The sequence below is a fragment of the Ascaphus truei genome, chromosome 9 (assembly GCF_040206685.1).
Source record: "Ascaphus truei isolate aAscTru1 chromosome 9, aAscTru1.hap1, whole genome shotgun sequence".
NCBI lineage: Eukaryota > Metazoa > Chordata > Amphibia > Anura > Ascaphidae > Ascaphus > Ascaphus truei.
The window spans coordinates 16,363,578-16,381,560 of record NC_134491.1 but is presented as its reverse complement, the minus strand read 5'-3'; the positions used below and the strand labels follow the sequence as shown (position 1 = coordinate 16,381,560).

General features: G+C 53.7%; 1 long non-coding RNA gene across 2 annotated transcripts in view; it reads right to left on the bottom strand.

Moving 5' to 3' along the window:
• Nucleotides 1-17,566, bottom strand: part of LOC142502248 (uncharacterized) — an 82,815-nt gene extending 65,249 nt beyond the window's left edge. Inside the window, exons 1-2 of one of the 2 annotated variants that reach the window (XR_012803691.1) lie at nt 17,486-17,566; nt 14,543-14,621 (exon numbers count right to left, since the gene is read on the bottom strand). This is a non-coding gene — a long non-coding RNA (uncharacterized LOC142502248). Of the gene's footprint in view, nt 1-14,542; nt 14,622-16,010; nt 16,077-17,485 lie in introns of those variants that run through there. The other variant, XR_012803692.1, reaches the window with a different exon arrangement.
• Between the last annotated feature and the right edge of the window lie 417 nt (nt 17,567-17,983).

The window sequence follows — 17,983 nt, the reverse complement described above, 5'->3', positions numbered from 1 at the left end:
GGCTGGATCGCGCGCTTGTTTTGGGCTTCCCCCTCCGTCCCACGTGGGGAGCGGAGGGGGGGGGGCTGGGTTGCGCGCGGGGCTTGGTTTGGGCTTCCCCCTCCGTCCCACGTGGGGATTGGGGGGGGAGGGATGCGGGGGATTCTGGGTTGCTGGGGGAACAGGCAGCGCAAATGGCAGGACACTCTGCTTGCCCTGTGCACGCGCGCCGGGACCACAGGATTTGCCGCCATTTTTTTGAACTTTTTTTTAACCCAATCGGGGGGGGGGATTATTTATTTATTTATTTAAAAAAAAAAAAAATTGGCACGAGCAGGGAAATTCATTGAGCTGCAGCACGGGTCGCCAGCTGCCTAAATCCACTCGCAACGGGCGACAGGTTATCATTATTTGTCGAGCACTGCTTATATGTATGTTGTGGTTATTTTGGGGGTTCAATATGAGCTTGTAGGTGTTCTGTATGTTTTATAATTCTTGTTCAGCTAGTCTTAGCTGATTGGAGGGTGGCAACCTCCTACCTAATTGAAGCTCACTCCCTCCCACATTTAAATGGTTAAAAGCTCACTCCATGGCATCTCCCACTCTCAGGGGAACTTGCTTGCTTACAGTGTGATTGTGCCAAATCTATTACAGAGTGCTTTATTATAAATCATTCTTCCTGTTATTACACAGGTTATTAAGAATCTATATTAGTGTTAGGGACCCTTGAAACGTGGTCTGCCATGCAGTTGGCTCAAGGGCTTACAACAATTTGGCCAAAATGTTAATCTAAAAGACCATTTTATATATTAGTTATTTATACATGTATATTTAGGCACTGTACCGTGTATAAGTTTTTCTGGATGTGCACTGAGCTTTGTCTGTGTTTTTATGTTATGTCTCTGGTTTTAAATATATATATATTGCCATGCTCAGTAGCACTCCTCTGTGAAACTTATATGCTTATATATATGTTGTGGTTATTTTGGGGGTTCAATATGAGCTTGTAGATGTTCTGTATGATATATATATATATATATATATATATATATATATATAGTGCTTGACAAATCACCCAAAAATCTACTCGCCGAACCAAAAAATCTACTCGCCACCTAGTCCCGCCTCTAGTCCCGCCCCCAACCCCGCCTCTAATCCCGCCCCCAGCCCCGCATTTAAAAAAAACCATAAATGAAATAAATTTAATACATTTCTAGTAAGAACATTCGTTTTTGACATAAGTTTATTTATTGTATTACATTATACTACAATTAGTCCTTGTTTTGTGTGTGTGTGTATGTGTGTGTATAAATGTCGAATCTAGAAAAAAAAGCCAGATGTGAATGACTAGTTTCCTGCACCCCTTAACTAGTGCCTGGATGCCCCCGCTTCAGAATGTTTAAAGCAGCAATCCCACCTGGGATCTTACCTGATCCGCAGACCCTCAATGTCCAGGTACCTCATTCCCACAATGTTATACATTGGAGGGGATGTGTTCCCTACCTGTCTTCTGGGTTACGGGGGATTCCAATGTCTTCTGTGTGAAGCTTGAGTCAGATCTGGAAGAAAGCAGTATAGGTTATTTCGGTGTAGTATAGGCAGTTAAGATATACAGGGTAAATAAAATATCCAGATCCAGATTTTGAGACAGAGAGAGGGTGAGACAGAGAGAGGGTGAGACAGAGAGAGGGTGAGACAGAGAGAGGGTGAGACAGAGAGAGGGTGAGACAGAGAGAGAGAGAGAGAGAGGGTGAGAGAGAGACGGAGAGAGGGTGAGAGAGAGACGGAGAGAGGGTGAGAGAGAGACGGAGAGAGGGTGAGAGAGAGACGGAGAGAGGGTGAGAGAGAGACGGAGAGAGGGTGAGAGAGGACGGAGAGAGGGTGAGAGAGAGACCGAGAGAGGGTGAGAGAGAGACGGAGAGAGGGTGAGAGAGAGGGTGAGAGGGAGAGAGAGAGGGAGAGACAGAGGGAGAGAGAGAGGGTGAGAGACGGAGAGAGGGTGACTGTGGGGGGATGGGGTGACTGGGTGGGGTGATGGGAGACTGGGTGGGGTGATGGGGTGACTGGGTGGGGTGATGGGGTGACTGGGTGGGGTGATGGGGTGACAGGGTGGGTGATTGGGTGGGGTGACTGGGTGGGTGATTGGGTGGGGTGACTGGGTGGGTGATTGGGTGGGGTGACTGGGTGGGTGATTGGGTGGGGATTACTGACTGACTGGGTGGGGATTACTGACTGTCTGACTGGGTGGGGTGACTGGGCAGGGGGGTGGGATGACTGACTGGGTGGGGGGTGACTGACTGGGTGGGGGGGTATGACTGACTGACTGGGTGGGGGGGTTATGACTGACTGGGTGGGGGGGGTTATGACTGACTGGGTGGGGGGGTATGTTTGACTTGGTGGGGGGGGGTATGATTGACTGGGTGGGGGGGTATGACTGGGTGGGGGTATGACTGACTGGGTGGGGGGGGTTATGACTGACTGGGTGGGGGGGGTTATGACTGACTGGGTGGGGGGGTATGTTTGACTTGGTGGGGGGGGTATGATTGACTGGGTGGGGGGGTATGACTGGGTGGGGGGTATGACTGACTGGGTGGGGGGGTTATGACTGACTGGGTGGGGGGGTATGACTGACTGGGTGGGGGGTATGACTGACTGGGTGGGGGGTATGACTGACTGAGGGGGTATGACTGACTGGGTGGGGGGGGTATGACTGACTGGGTGGGGGGGTATGACTGACTGGGTGGGGGGTATGACTGACTGGGTGGGGGGTATGACTGACTGAGGGGGTATGACTGACTGGGTGGGGGACTTACTGGGTGGGGGGGTATGACTGACTGGGGGGGTATGACTGACTGGGTGGGGGGGTATGTTTGACTGGGTGGGGGGGGTATGATTGACTGGGTGGGCGGGGTATGACTGACTGGGTGGGGGGGGTTATGACTGACTGGTTGGGGGGGTATGACTGACTGGTTGGGGGGGTATGACTGACTGGGTGGGGGGGTATGACTGACTGGGTGGGGGGTATGACTGACTGAGGGGGTATGACTGACTGGGTGGGGGGGGGTATGACTTACTGGGTGGGGGGGTATGACTGACTGGGTGGGGGGGAGTATGACTGACTGGGTGGGGGGGAGTATGACTGACTGGTTGGGGGGGTATGACTGACTGGTTGGGGGGGTATGACTGACTGGGTGGGGGGGTATGACTGACTGGGTGGGGGGTATGACTGACTGAGGGGGTATGACTGACTGGGTGGGGGGGGTATGACTTACTGGGTGGGGGGGTATGACTGACTGGGGGGGTATGACTGACTGGGTGGGGGGAGTATGACTGACTGGGTGGGGGGGGAGTATGACTGACTGGGTGGGGTGGGGGGATGACTGACTGGGTGGGATGGGGGGATGACTGGGTGGGATGGGGGGATGACTGACTGGGTGGGATGGGGGGATGACTGACTGAGTGGGGTGGGGGGATGACTGACTGGGTGGGGGGATGACTGACTGGGTGGGGTGATGACTGGGTGGGGTGGGGGGATGACTGACTGGGTGGGGTGGGTGGTACCTTTGGTGTCCTACACGTTCTCTCTCTTACACACACACACACACACACACACACACACACACACACACACACACACACACACACACACACACACACCACTCTCTCTCATACATACACACACACACACACACACCACTCTCTCTCATACATACACACACACACTCTCATACACACACACTCTGTGGAACCGGAGGGCAAGCGGGACAGGGGGGGGAAATCCCCTGCCCCGCGCGAGCAGCCACGGGGACAGGAGCGGAGACCAAAGGGGAAGCAGGTTTGGGGGGGGGGAACATTCCCCGCTGTCATCTCCTGCCCCACGCGAGCAGCCACGGGGACAGGAGTGGAACCGGAGGGCAAGCGGGACCGGGGAGTGGGTGGGGGGGGAAATCCCCTGCCGTCATCTCCTGCCCCGCGCGAGCAGCCACGGGGACAGGAGCGGAGACTGAGGGGATGAGAAGGGAAGCGCGAGCAGGAGACAGGGACCGCGCACGCGAGGAGCAGCCATTACTTACCCCTGCAGAGAAGGTCTCCATTCCGCGTCACGACCGCGTCACGGCCAATCAGCCAGGAAAATATTTTGTTTTGTTATTTATTTTTTTTTTTAAATTTGTGGGGGGGTGGGGAAGCGGAGACAGCCACGGGGACCGAGGGGAACACCCCTGCTGGCATCGGGAGCAGCCACTGGCACTGGGGGAAAGCGGGGACCGTAGGGCAACCGGGACGGGGGGAACATCGCCCACTGTCATCTCCTGCCCCGCGCGAGCAGCCACAGGGACAGGAGCAGAACCGGAGGGCAAGCGGGGCAGGGGGGGGGGGGGGAGATGGGGGGAGAAATACCCTGCTGTCATCTCTTGCCCGACAGGAGCGGAGACTGGAGGGGATGAGGAGGGAAGCGCGGGCAGGAGACGGAGACGGACCGCGCGCGCGAGGAGAAGCCATTACCCCTGCAGAGAAGGGCTCCATTCCGCGTCACGACCAATTGGCCAATCAGCCAGGAGGATATTTTTTTTGTTATTTTTTTTTTTAAATTTTTTTAAAATTTGCGCAGAGCAGGGGGGAAAAGTAGCTGGCCACGGGCCAATTTCCGTTCGCACCTGGCGAGTGGGGCGACCGGGTTTGTCGAGCACTATATATATATATATATATATATATATATATATATATATATATATATATATATAAATATACAGGGGCTTATGCAGAGAGGTACTGCTTAAATTCGCCACAGGATTGGAATTTATTGTTGTGGTATGCAGGGAACTCCGGTAGTGCGGTGTGCAGGAAATGGCTAATTAGGCGAGTTTCACTTGCCGTGAAACTCGCCATTCTGGGCCGCGCGGTATTAGCCCACAATACAGCCAACTTTAGTTGGCGGGCAAAATTTCCACTAAACGCGCCATTTAGTAGCTCCGATTGGCGCGTTCATGCGCATCGGAGTTACTGGAATCCTGCGTGTTTTCGCATTGGCGAGATCACGCTTCTCGCAACACGTTTGCCGAATTTAAATTGTCCCGCCAAGTTCTCGCCACTATCTGTTTGAAAGCGGACAGTTTTGGCGCAAACCTGCCTAATTATACGTACCTTACCGAACCTCTCTGCATAAGCCCCACAGTGTTCGACAAACCTATACATTTGCTCGCCCCGGGCGAGTGGATTTAACATCGTGGCGAGCTCCTATTGGCCCAAGCAGCACACGTTTGGTACTAGGTGTGGAGTAGATTTTTTTGTGTGGCGAGTAGATTTTTTGGTGATTTGTCGACCACTATATATATATATATATATATATATATATATATATATATATATATATATATATATATATATATATATATATATATATATATATATATATATATATATATATATATATATATATATATATACTAGCTGAGAGACCCGGCGTTGCCCGGGATGTAATGTTCCCGTTCCTCTCTCTCTCCTCCCCCCTCTCTCTGTTTGTCCCCCATTCACATCAATCCAGTCCCCCCCCAGTGTGTGTGTGGGGGTGTGTGTGCGGCAGTCAGTGTGCGCGCGTCAGTCGGTGTGTGTGTCAGTCAGTGTGTGTGTCAGTCAGTGTGTGTGTCAGTCAGTGTGTGTGTCAGTCAGTGTGTGTGTCAGTCAGTGTGTGTGTCAGTCAGTGTGTGTGTCAGTCAGTGTGTGTGTCAGTCAGTGTGTGTGTCAGTCAGTGTGTGTGTGTGTGTGTGTGTGTGTGTGTGTGTGCGCGCGTCAGTTAGTGTGTGTGTGTGAGCCAGTGTGTGTGTGTGAGTCAGTGTCAGTGTGTGAGTCAGTGTCAGTGTGTCAGTGTGTGTGTGTGTCATCAGTGTGTGGGAGGTGATGTGAGTGGAGCGCCGGGGAGGGGAGCACCAGGGAGGGGAGTCAGGGGAGGGGAGGCGTCAAAGGCAGGGGGGGAGGCGTCAAAGGCAGGGGGGGGGGACAGTGGACAGGAGGGGGGGGGGCAGTGGACAGGAGGGGGGGGGGGGCAGTGGACAGGAGGGGGGGGGGGGGCAGTGGACAGGAGGGGGGGGGGGGCAGTGGACAGGAGGGGGGGGGGCAGTGGACAGGAGGGGGGGGCAGTGGACAGGAGGGGGGGGGCAGTGGACAGGAGGGGGGCAGTGGACAGGAGGGGGGGGCAGTGGACAGGAGGGGGGGGCAGTGGACAGGAGGGGGGGGGCAGTGGACAGGAGGGGGGGGGCAGTGGACAGGAGGGGGGACAGGAGGGGGGGGCAGTGGACAGGAGGGGGGGGCAGTGGACAGTGACACACACACACACACACACCTCAGTTGATGCGCCCTTTCTCAGTTCCGTTTGGCGCCGGAGGTGGGGGGAGCGACACCTACCTGTACTTCCGGGCGCCGCCATCGTCTGACTCGGCGCCGCGAGGGATGAAGGGGGTCCGCCATCTTACGCGCCGCGTGGCAGCTGCGTTCCCCCGCCGGGGGGGGGGGGGAGAGGTGATGCCGCTGGGGAGGGGGAGAGGTGATTTGGAGCGGGGAGGGGGGAGAGGTGATTTGGAGCGGGGGAGGGGGAGAGGTGATTTGGAGCGGGGAGAGGTGATTTGGAGCGGGGAGTGGGAGAGGTGATTTGGAGCGGGGAGGGGGGGAGAGGTGATTTGGAGCGGGGAGGGGGAGAGGTGATTTGGAGCGGTGAGGGGGGGAGAGGTGATTTGGAGCGGGGAGGGGGGAGAGGTGATTTGGAGCGGGGAGGGGGAGAGGTGATTTGGAGCGGGGAGAGGTGATTTGGAGCGGGGAGGGGGGAGAGGTGATTTGGAGCGGGGAGGGGGAGAGGTGATTTGGAGCGGGGAGAGGTGATTTGGAGCGGGGAGGGGGGAGAGGTGATTTGGAGCGGTGAGGGGGGGAGAGGTGATTTGGAGCGGGGAGGGGGGAGAGGTGATGCCGCTGGGGAGGGGGAGAGGTGATGCCGCTGGGGAGGGGGGGAGAGGTGATTTGGAGCGGGAGGGGGGAGAGGTGATTTGGAGCGGGGGAGGGGGAGAGGTGATGCCGCTGGGGAGGGGGGAGAGGTGATTTGGGGAGGGGGGGAGAGGTGATTTGGAGCGGGGTGAGGGGGAGAGGTGATGCCGCTGGGGAGGGGGGAGAGGTGATTTGGAGCGGGGAGGGGGGAGAGGTGATTTGGAGCGGGGAGGGGGAGAGGTGATTTGGAGCGGGGAGGGGGGAGAGGTGTGTGTGTGTTTTTTTTTTTTTTTTTTTGGACCTTTGGCCCGTCACTCCGCCTCAGGCCAATGACAGGTGTGGGGGGCGGGCCAAGGGGGGTGGTGTGAGTGTGTGAGGCCAATGAGAGGTGTGCGGGGGCGGGCGGGCCAAGGGACCAATGAGATTGCCCCTAAGGACACCGGACATCCAGGCAGGCAGGCATGCATGCAGGCATACAGTGCTTTCACTAATATAGTATAAGATATATATATATATATTAGCTGAGAGCCCCGGCGTTGCCCGGGATGTTTGTGGTGTGGGTGTGGCATTTGGGTGGGGAGTGGTCCACGCGGCCCATGTGCGGTGGTAGTGCTGCTGTGGCTGTACTGATGGTGATTGTATTGGTGTGCTGATTTGGGAGGGTTTGGTGCTGATGTGGGGGTGCGGATGTGGGGTGTGCCGATGGGGGAGGTGCAAAGGTGGCGATGTGTGGGTGCTGATGGTGTTGATGGGGGCTGGGAATGGTGGGGAGCCGAGAATGCCAGTGTGCTGGGGGGGCATGGGATACCGGTGTGCTGATGTGGTGGTGCTGGGGTGTGTGTGTGTATACATGTTTGTGTGTATACATTGTATGTGTGTGTGTGTATACATGTGTGTGTGTATACATGTGTGTGTGTGTATGTGTACGTGTGTGTGTATGTGTATACACGTATGTGTGTGTATACACGTGTGTGTATACACGTGTGTGTATACACGTGTGTGTGTATACACGTGTGTGTGTATACACGTGTGTGTATACACGTGTGTGTATACATTGTGTGTGTGTATACGTGTGTGTGTATACACATTTGTGTATACATGTTTGTGTGTGTGTATACATGTTTGTGTGTATACATTGTATGTGTGTGTGTGTGTATAAGTGTGTGTGTGTGTGTGTGTGTACATTTGTGTGTGTGTACACATGTTTGTGTGTGTATACACATGTGTGTGTGTGTGTGTGTATACATGTGTATGTGTGTATACATGTGTGTGTGTGTATACATGTGTGTGTGTGTGTACACATGTGTGTGTACACATGTGTGTGTACACATGTGTGTGTGTACACATGTGTGTGTGTACACATGTGTGTGTGTGTACACACGTGTGTGTGTGTATACACGTGTGTGTGTGTGTATACACGTGTGTGTGTGTGTATACATGTGTGTGTATACATGTGTGTGTGTGTGTGTATACATTATGTGTATGTATACCTGTGTGTATACGTGTGTGAGTGTATACGTGTGTGTGTGTGTGTATGTCTCCATGTGTGTGTGTGTATGTCTCCATGTGTGTGTGTGTATGTCTCCATGTGTGTGTGTGTATGTCTCCATGTGTGTGTGTACGTGTACATGTGTGTGAGTATATGTGTACATGTGTGTGTGTGTACGTGTCTACGTGTACATGTGTGTGTGTGTGTACGTGTACATGTGTGTGTGTGTGTGTGTGTGTGTGTACGTGTCTACGTGTACATGTGTGTGTGTGTCTACGTGTACGTGTGTACGTGTGTGTGTGTGTCTACGTGCGTGTGTGTACGTGTGTGTACGTGTGTACGTGTGTGTGTACGTGTGTGTCTACGTGTGTGTCTATGTGTGTGTGTGTCTACGTGTGTGTGTTTGTGTATACGTGTGTGTGTTTGTGTATACGTGTGTGTGTGTATACGTGTGTGTGTGTCTACGTCTGTGTGTGTCTACGTCTGTGTGTGTGTGTGTGTCTACGTGTGTGTGTGTGTGTGTCTACGTGTGTGTGTGTGTCCCTGTGTGTGTTTGTGTCCCTGTGTGTCCTTTGGCCCGTGACTCCGCCTCAGGGAAGGGGGGGGGGGGTGGGGGGGAGGTGGTGGAAGGAGGGGGGGGAAGGGAAGGTGGTGGGAAGGGGGGGGGTGGGGGGGAGGTGGTGGGAAGGGGGGGTGGGGGGGAGGTGGTGGGAAGGGGGGGGAGGTGGTGGGGAGTTGGGAAGGGGGGTGGGGGAGGTGGGAAGGGGGGTGGGGGAGGTGAGGAGGTGGTGGGAGGTTGTAAGGGGGGAGTGAAGGGAAGGTGAAGGGGAGGTGAAGGTGGGGGTGGAGGGGAGGTGAAGGGGGGGGGTGGAGGGGAGGTGAAGGGGGGGGTGGAGGGGAGGTGAAGGGGGGGGGGTGGAGGGGAGGTGAAGGGGGGGGTGGAGGGGAGGGGGTGGAGGGGAGGTGATGGGGGGTGGAGGGGAGGTGAAGGGGGGGGGGGGGGTGGAGGGGAGGTGAAGGGGGGGGAGGTGAAGGGGAGGGGGTGGGGTGGAGGGGAGGTGAAGGGGGGGGGTGGAAGGGAAGGGAAGTGGAGTGAGGGGAGGTGAGGGGTGGGTGAGGGGAGGTGAGGGGGGTGAGGGGAGGTGAAGGGGGTGAGGGGAGGTGAAGGGCGCTCCCTCAGCCGTCCGGCCGCTCACTCACCCGTCCGGCAGCTCCCTCACCCGTCCGGCCGCTCCCACGTGGTCTGAGGCGGGAGGCAGCTTGTTGTGGCCGCTCCCCCGCTGTGTCCCGGGCGCTCGCTCCCCCGCTGACTGTAGCGGCGCCAGGGGGTGGAGGGGAGGTGAAGGGGGGTGAAGTGGAGGTGAAGGCCGCTCACTCACCCGTCCGGAAGGTCCCACGTGGTCTGAGGCGGGAGGCAGCTTGTTGTGGCCGCTCTCCCGCTGTGTCCCGGGCGCTCGCTCCCCTGCTGACTGTAGCGGCGCCAGGGGGTGGAGGGGAGGTGAAGGGGGGTGAAGTGGAGGTGAAGGCCGCTCACTCACCCGTCCGGAAGGTCCCACGTGGTCTGAGGCGGGAGGCAGCTTGTTGTGGCCGCTCCCCCGCTGTGTCCCGGGCGCTCGCTCGCTCCGCTGACTGTAGCGGCGCCGGGGGGGGGGGGGGGGGGGTGGAGGGGAGGTGATTTGAAGGGGGGTGAGGGGTGGGTGAAAGCCTCTCACTCACCCGTCCGGCAGCTCCCTCACCCGTCCGGCCGCTCCCACGTGGAACTGAGGTGGGAGGCAGCTTGTTGTGGCCGCTCCCCCGCTGTGTCCCGGGCACTCGCTCCTCCGCTGACTGTAGCGGCGCCGGGGGGGGGGGGGGGGGGGTTGAAAGCGCGGGAGACACGGGGAGAGGCGGAGGCTGATTTCGGGGAGGAAGAGGCGGAGGCTCCGGCGGGTATGTGAGGGGCCCCCCCCCGGTTATACATGCTGCTAATGTACACACCCCCCCTACTGTGTGTGTGTGTGTGTGTGTGTGTGTGTGTGTGTGTGTGTGTGTGTCCCTGTGTGTGTGTCCCTGTGTGTGTTCTTGTGTGTCCTTTGGGCCGTCACTCCGCCTCAGGCCAATGAGAGGTGTGCGGGGGCGGCCCAAGGGACCAATGAGATTTCCCCTAGGGACACCGGACATCCAGCAGGCAGGCATGCATGCAGGCAAACATACAGTGCTTTCACTAATATAGTATAAGATATATATACAGTAGAGGCAAATCTTATTCGAACAAAAACCAGTGGCAATTCCCCAAAAAACCCAGGAAACACCCAGGTACATTCTGAATACATGCCTTAAACTTTCCTTAAACTAGCCCCAGCATTTCTGCATTGATTAATGGCCTATCAGATTAACAGCGGGGCCCCTGACAGTCCCATTCAAACTGAATTGGACTGCCAGGGATCCCTGCTGTGTTAATCCTATGTGTCGTTAGTCAATGCAGAAATACCTTAAACGTGCCTCAAACTAGCCCAGAACATACCCAGCACATACCCAGCACATACCCTGAATGTAACCCGGCTAGTTTACGGCAAATGTTAGAATAAACGTTGCCTCTACTGTATATATACACACATATATATATATATATGCAGTGGTCAACAAATCACCAAAAAATCTACTCGCCAAACAAAAAAATCTACTCGCCACCTAGTACCACACGTGTGCTGCTTGGGCCAATAGGAGCTCGCCACGATGTTAAATCCACTCGCCCGGGGCGTGCAAATGTATAGGTTTGTCGAACACTGTATATATGTATATATGTATATATATGTATGTACACGCGTGTCTAATATTATATGATGGTATACAGTATGCTGTGTATGGGGGTGTGTATGTAAATATCCAGGGCTCGACAAATTGTAAAAAATGTCACTTGCTCGAAAAAAAAGGCAGTCGCACCCCCCTCATATCCCCCCAAAATGTAACTCCCCTCCCACTGCCGAGTGCTTACCGGCGGCGTGGTGCGGCGTCTCCTGGCATTCTCCTGCAACTTCTGTTTCTCCCCCTCCAACTCCTGTGAAAATGACGCCGCGTTGCCATATGATGTCATGGCATTACCTAGCATCCTGTTGTCATGGCAACGCGGCATTAAATGACACGTCAAATCACAGCCATTTTCATGGGATTTGCAGAGGGAGTCACAAGACTTGCAGGAGAATGCTGGGAGACTAGGGTTGCCAGTTGGCTTGTCCAAAAATACTGGACACAATACTGGACCCCCACATAGGGTGACCAGATTTTCAAAATGAAAAACCGGGACACATTAAAAAATTATTTATAAAACAAATTACATCACATGACTCACCCCGTTGCCATGACAATGAGACAGTGACGTCAGGCGGTGACCTGTTACCATGACAATGTGGCATCACGTGATGCCTCGGCGCCATAATGCGTCCCGTTGTCATGTCAACTTGATGCCGTGTGACGTCATGGAGCAGCTCGTTGTTATGGCAATATGTATTACGTGACGTCGCGCGGCCATGTTAACGGAATTTGGAGGGGAGGATACAGCCAAAGGCAAGATAAATAAATATATAATAAATAGATCTAAAAATATGTTATCTCCACACAGAGCCACTGACCCACAGAGCCACTGACCCACAGAGCCACTGATCCACACACAGAACCACTGATCCAAACACCCACACACACGGAGCCACTGACCCACACACAGAGCCACTGACCCACACACAGAGCCACTGACCCACACACCCACACACAGAGCCACTGACCCACACACACAGAGTCACTGACCCATAACACCCACACACAGAGCCACTGACCCACACACAGAGCCACTGACCCACACACAGAGCCACTGACCCACACACGGAGCCACTGACCCACACACCCACACACAGAGCCACTGACCCACACACACAGAGTCACTGACCCATAACACCCACACACAGAGCCACTGACCCACACACAGAGCCACTGACCCACACACAGAGCCACTGACCCACACACAGAGCCACTGACCCACACACAGAGCCACTGACCCACACACGAAGCCACTGACCCCCACACACACACAGAGCAATTGACCCCCACACACAGAGAGCCACTGACCCACACACACACACACACACACACACACACAGAGCCACTGACCCCCACATACACAGAGCCACTGACCCCCACACACACACAGAGCCACTGACCCCCACACACACACACACACTGACCCCCACACACAGAGCCACTGACCCCCACACACAGAGCCACTGACCCACACACACACAGAGCCACTGACACACACACACACACAGAGCCACTGACACACACACACACACACACACCGAACCAGTGACAGAGACACAGACACAGACACACACACACAGAGCCACTCACACTCACTCACTCTCTCTCTTTGTGTCCTACCTGTCACTCTGGAGCAAGGGGAGGAGGGAAGCCATCTTGACTAGCAGCAGGCACCTCACTTCCGGCTCTCACTGCTGAGGCTCTGCTGACACTAACCCCGCCCCCACCCTCTGCAGCTAACCCCGCCCCCACCCTCTGCAGCTAGCCCCGCCCCCACCCTCTGCCTCTAACCCCGCCCCCACCCTCTCCTGTCAGACCAGCCTCCGCTCTCCTCCTGCTCTCTCTGCCTGCATTCTGTGCTCTCTCCTGCCCCCCCTGCTCTGATGGCCAAATCCGGAAAACCCACAAAAAACAGGGACATTTAAAAAAATGCGGGGCAGCCGGGACAGCCATTAAAAAAACGGAACTGTCCCGGCTAAAACGGTGCACCTGGTCACCCTACCCCCCCCCCCCCACCATCATTTTAATCTCCCCAGGCTGACTGGCTGGCCCCCATGACCCATCTTATCCCCCCCCCCATAATTTTAATCTCCCCAGGCTGGCTGGCTGGCTCCCATGCCCCATTTTATCTCCCCCCCCCATAATTTTAATCTCCCCAGGCTGGCCCCCATGCCCCAAAATGTTGTCCTTACCTTATTTCCTGCAGACGTCTCTGAATCTGGCTCTGCCCCCACTGTCATCTCCTTCACTCGACAGCACGAGTGCAGGATGACTGCGCCCGGACACCGTCCAGCCTCAGCAGACCAGCTCTTCCTGCTACGCCCGAGCATGCCGCATCTGCCGCGCTCGCTGTCGCCCACACGGTCGCCGCTGCCCATGCACTTGGCTTGCCGACGCATCAGCCCGCAACATGGTAATACCTGACACATGTGTCCGGTATTGCCTCCGATTTTCTACCAGACAGGCATCAGAATTACCGGCCTGCCTGGTTGAAAACCGGACACCTGGCAACCCTATGGGAGACACCGCACCACGCCGCCGGTAAGTACTTGACAGAGGGGGTAGTGGGCGAGTGCATTTGTCGAGCCCTGTATAGATATCTATCTACTGTATCTATCTACTGTATCTATCTATCCACACACTTTGTTCCTGGCTTTGGCCTGCTTTTAACTGCACTATATCACAAATAAGTACAATATATGCTTCATTTATTTAACCCCTTCAAGGCACTTTCCCATACTTCACAAAGTGTAGACCATAGGACATTAAGAAATTGCATATATTCGGGGTAGGTTCCTGCTAAACGGAGGTTACCGTGACAAGGCTGACAGGCTTGAATCATGTTTTGATCAAAAGATGCAACCAAATAACTCCTTTATTACACAGACTTAGGTTCTAAATGTAATTAGTATATTTTAGCCAAATTGGTAGGAGCGCAGGATCTGTTCTTTGTTTTCTATAAATGTAAGGCCCATCCTTTTACCAGCTGCATACATCACAAAGGGAGGAGGACAGGTAATAAGTACAGTATATATGTATTTTAATTCCCTGTGCTGTATTGTATTGCTGTATTTGTAAAGTGCTGAGTACATTGTAGGTGCTATATAAACACACACCATTCTTTCATTAATCCAAGAAGAAACGGTTGAATCTTTCACACAGGTTTTCATTTTTTGGTCAATTCTGGACATTTTTCTCTGGGGAAAAATGGGCAAATATAGGAAACACTGAAAAATCCCTAACTGCACTATCTTACTTAGAGAGACTTGAGGCACCAAGTTTCACCAACATTTAGCAAATAAAAGTATCACTTACTAGAATGTCTCAGACAGGTCTGCGTCCTGCTTCCCCCCATTATCTCTTACATACAGCGCTTCCACTGCAGCCAGGGATTCTGGGAAATTACATGCACATGAGCACACAGTGTCACCAATATTTAGCAAATACAAGTGGTGAATATACAGTGTAGGCGACTTAAGACACATTTTGGGGAATTTTGCAAATTAATTAAATTGACGACGGCTCGTTTTAAAATCTGCAAATCAGCAAATAGCCTTTGCTCCAATATTTTCTTGAAAAGTTAGCAGGAACCAAGGTAATTTCTCACGCCTTTAATCCTGAAATGGCAGTGGGTCTTGCTGTTTGTGAATAGGTTACATTGTTATTGTACATTAAAGCAGCAATAGCAGTTCATTTAAAAAAAAATATTATTACAGGTTTGAAGCAGGGGGACCCGGGGCTGAACGGTGTTAATTTCAGCTCCAGGGACCCCCTGCATCCAGAGATGCTTAACTCCGTAGGGGGCGCCGGTATCCCTGCAGGCAGAGAAACTGTGTTTCTTAATCCAGTGGTTCTCAACGCCAGTCCTCAAGAAACCCCCCCCCCCCCCCAGGTTTCAGAATATCCCTGCTTCAGCACAGGTGCCTCAATCAGTGGCTTAGTCAAAAACTGCCTCACCTGTGCTGAAGCAGGGATATCCTGAAAACCTGACCTGTTGGGGAGGTCTTGAGGACTGGAGTTCAGAAACCCTGCGTTAATCTAATGGCAGCGTTCAAATGTCTCGCGTGACACGGACCAATAGGAAGCTGTGATGTCATCCGTTGCGGCTTCCTATTGGCCCGCATGACCTGGACCTTTAAACTTCACAGGGATACCGGCACCCCCTTAGTGGCACCCCCTAAGTTAACCAGTATTGCTGCTTTAAGCACTAGAAGGTACAAGGGAACCACATATATATAACTAATTATATTGAGAGACCTAATTATCACACAAGCACTTCCACTGGGATTTTGTTTTATTATCTATTGTTTACACCTATTGGGTAAACCCTTTTTTATTAAATTAATCCACTTGCTACCAGAATGGTCTGTATTCTATTTTTTGGTGATTTGTCGACACTGTGTATATATATATATGCAGTGGTCGACAAATCACCAAAAAATCTACTCGCCAAACAAAAAAATCTACTCGCCACCTAGTACCACACGTGTGCTGCTTGGGCCAATAGGAGCTCGCCATGATGTTAAATCCACTCGCCCGGGGCGTGCAAATGTATAGGTTTGTCGAACACTGTATATATGTATATATGTATATATATGTATGTACACGCGTGTCTAATATTATATGATGGTACTGTATACAGTATGCTGTGTATGGGGGTGTGTATGTAAATATCCAGGGCTCGACAAATTGTAAAAAATGTCACTCGCTCTAAAAAAAAGGCAGTCGCACCCCCCTCATATCCCCCCAAAATGTAACTCCCCTCCCACTGCCGAGTGCTTACCGGCGGCGTGGTGCGGCGTCTCCTGGCATTCTCCTGCAACTTCTGTTTCTCCCCCTCCAACTCCTGTGAAAATGATGTCGCGTTGCCATATGATGTCATGGCATTACCTAGAATCCCGTTGTCATGGCAACGCGGTGTTAAATGACACATCAAATCACAGCCATTTTTATGAGATTTGCAGAGGGAGTCACAAGACTTGCAGGAGAATGCTGGGAGACTAGGGTTGCCAGTTGGCTTGTCCAAAAATACTGGACACAATACTGGACCCCTACGTAGGGTGACCAGATTTTCAAAATGAAAAACCGGGACACATTAAAAAATTATTTATAAAACAAATTACATCACATGGCTCACCCCGTTGCCATGACAATGAGACACTGACGTCAGGCGGTGACATGTTACCATGACAATGTGGCATCACGTGATGCCTCGGCGCCATAATGCGTCCCGTTGTCATGTCAACTTGATGCCGCGTGACGTCACTGAGCAGCTCGTTCTTATGGCAATATGTATTACGTGACGTCGCATGGCCATGTTAACGGAATTTGGAGGGGAGGATACAGCCAAAGGCAAGATAAATATATAATAAATAGATCTAAAAATATGTTATCTCCACACAGAGCCACTGACCCACAGAGCCACTGACCCACAGAGCCACTGATCCACACACAGAACCACTGATCCAAACACCCACACACAGAGCCACTGACCCACACACAGAGCCACTGACCCACACACAGAGCCACTGACCCACACACAGAGCCACTGACCCACACACGGAGCCACTGACCCACACACGAAGCCACTGACTCCCACACACACACACAGAGTCACTGACCCATAACACCCACACACAGAGCCACTGACCCACACACAGAGCCACTGACCCACACACGGAGCCAATGACCCACACACGAAGCTACTGACCCACACACGAAGCCACTGACCCACACACACACACAGAGCAACTGACCCCCACACACAGAGAGCCACTGACACACACACACACACACACACACACACACACACACACACACACACAGAGCCACTGACCCACACACAGACACAGAGCCACTGACCCACACACACACAGAGCCACTGACACACACACACAGAGCCACTGACCCACACACACACACAGCCACTGACCCCCCCCCCCGCACACACACACACACAGAGCCACTGACCCACACACACACAGAGCCAATGACCCCCACACACACAGAGCCACTGACCCCCACACACAGAGCCACTGACCCACACACACACAGAGCCACTGACACACACACACACACACACACACACAGAGCCAATGACACACACACACACACACACACACAGAGCCACTGACACACACACAGAGCCACTGACACACACACACACACACCGAGCCAGTGACAGAGACACAGACACAGACACACACACAGAGCCACTCACACTCACTCACTCTCACTCACTCTCTCTCTGTGTCCTACCTGTCACTCTGGAGCATGGGGGGGGGAGGAGGGAAGCCATCTTGACTAGCAGCAGGCACCTCACTTCCGGCTCTCACTGCTGAGGCTTTGCTGACACTAACCCCGCCCCCACCCTCTGCAGCTAACCCCGCCCCCACCCTCTGCAGCTAGCCCCGCCCCCACACTCTGCCTCTAACCCCGCCCCCACCCTCTCCTGTCAGACCAGCCTCCGCTCTCCTCCTGCTCTCTCTGCCTGCATTCTGTGCTCTCTCCTGCCCCCCCTGCTCTGATGGCCAAATCCGGAACAACCACAAAAAACCGGGACATTTAAAAAAATGCGGGGCAGCCGGGACAGCCATTAAAAAAACGGAACTGTCCCGGCTAAAACGGTACACCTGGTCACCCTACCCCCCCCCACCATCATTTTAATCTCCCCAGGCTGGCCCCCATGCCTCATCTTATCCCCCCCACCATCATTTTGATCTCCCCAAGCTGGCTGGCTGGCCCCCATGCCCCATC